The sequence below is a fragment of the Limulus polyphemus genome, unplaced genomic scaffold (assembly GCF_000517525.1).
Source record: "Limulus polyphemus unplaced genomic scaffold, Limulus_polyphemus-2.1.2 Scaffold1193, whole genome shotgun sequence".
In the NCBI taxonomy this organism is placed as follows: Eukaryota; Metazoa; Arthropoda; class Merostomata; order Xiphosura; family Limulidae; genus Limulus; species Limulus polyphemus.
In genome coordinates, this window is record NW_013666803.1 from 53,696 (window position 1) to 55,757 (window position 2,062).

Sequence of the window (2,062 nt, forward strand, 5' to 3'; positions counted from 1 at the left end):
CAAAGCTTTTTTTTAAATAAAAATAGGAATTTAAAATTAATTTATTGCACCATAGTCTTCTTTCTTGAGATTTCCTTTGCGAATGCGCCTATAACGTCGTCGTAATTTAATTTTCTTATCTCACTCTCGATCGATAATGCTGATCAAGATTTTATTCTTTCCTATAATATTGTACATCTAAAGTAATTTTTAACTTTGGAGAGGTTTGAATAAAAAATCTTTCCAAAGAACTATGTGTCACAGATATATCAACAAGTATATTCCAAGGGCCACGTCGACGTTGGGAAATGTATCGTTCAATCCAATTTCACGCAAATATTTTGCAATGTCTACGTGACTTTTAATTTTATAGCTCATATGTGTGCTTTAAAATGGAACCATTCATTGGCAAAAGATGCATCAACATCCCCTTTGTACTTTTCAATTAGGTTTTTAGCATTTTTCTATTTTTGACAAGTTCCTCATAAAGCCAAATCTGATTTCTCTAAACGAATATACTTCCATATCTCTCATAAGAGTGTCATTAGTAACATAGGAAGTTTATATTCTTATTTTTCCTTACGACCTGAAAACTGTCCTTCTACTCCGACGCTATTGTGAAATTAGACAGTTCTTCACTTTTTTCTTTTTTCGCTTAATGGTTTTTCTTTTTCACAATCGTTTGACTCCTTCGTAAAAACCGAAAGCATTTCTAACTAAGTTGAATCAATGCTTTGTATTCCCTAACTACAGAAGATAAATCTATCTCTGTATTTGGATATATTTACAGGTGGCATTAAATCTTTCTAAAATGTAATACCAAATTACAGTCATTAAAGCAATTTCCAAATTATTCATTTTTTCTTTAATTGCCTTAGTATCATGTCTGACTAGCACAGGTTAACTGTTGTCCTCCAAAAGTTCAAATAATACTTCTTGAAATTTAGTCTAACCAAAATATAAAGCTTTTGTCGCATCAGCTCGTGCTGACTAACGCGTGTCTGACAAAGATTTAACGACGAGTGAATCCAAATACTTTAAAAAATAAATTTTGCACAATCAGAAAAAATGCTGTAGTATTAATAGATGAATTCACAGCAAGAGCACCAGCCAAATTAAGTGAGTGTCTCGAGTATGGAATGGACACAGCGAGCTTGTTATGTCCCCTTATCCGTGCTTGTAGGCCTCTGTATTTTCCAGACATATTGGAGGTATTATTGTATGCTTGACCACAGCAATCTTGTAAATCTATGTTATATTTATTTAAAGTCGAGACCACTGCAGAATTTACAACTGCTAATTTGTACCTTATTAAAAGAATATTTTACAAAGCTTTCAACAGGATTGAAGACGGATCTAACGAGAAATCCAAGTTGATACACGTGCGACTCGTCTGGAGTGGAATCAACAATAATTGAAAAATATTTCGCAACTTTCAATTCATCAGCAACTGTGTTTATTACCCCCCCCCCCAATTTAAAGAATTAACTCTTTTTATACAGTATTTGATATGTAATAATATGGGTTATCGCTTCCAGTATTGCCAAATTTACCGTTTATTGTTTTGTTTTTCTGCAAAAAAAGATCGAATTCTGCTATATATTCTAAATATCCTAAAAAAGTATCCGTTCTGTGCTGAGCCTAACTGTGACTTTTCTCTCCTGAAAGCCAAACTTCTAGCTGCTAAGAGAATAACCGTGCCGAGCCTAACTGTGACTTTTCTCTCCTGAAAGCCAAACCTCTAGCTGCTAAGTGAATAACTGTAGAGACTACATGTTTAAATACATTTCTCCAATATGTAATTTCCGTCTTGTTTTGACTAATCAGGGAATAATACACTCTTCCTAAAAGTGTACTGGGGTTATGTACACTTAAAAACACAAGATCTGTGATCAAAGAACTGTTCATGTTGCTTTAATCTTACGGAAGCGTTTTCCAATCATTAACGCCAAATGAAGAAAAAGAATTATGATGTTCTTGAAATAACCGAGAAGGGATCCAAAACACATTACCTTTAGAAGTGTAATATATTGTTACGTCTCTGTTCGTTAATTGATTTTTCGTAACTTCGTTCCGACGAAAC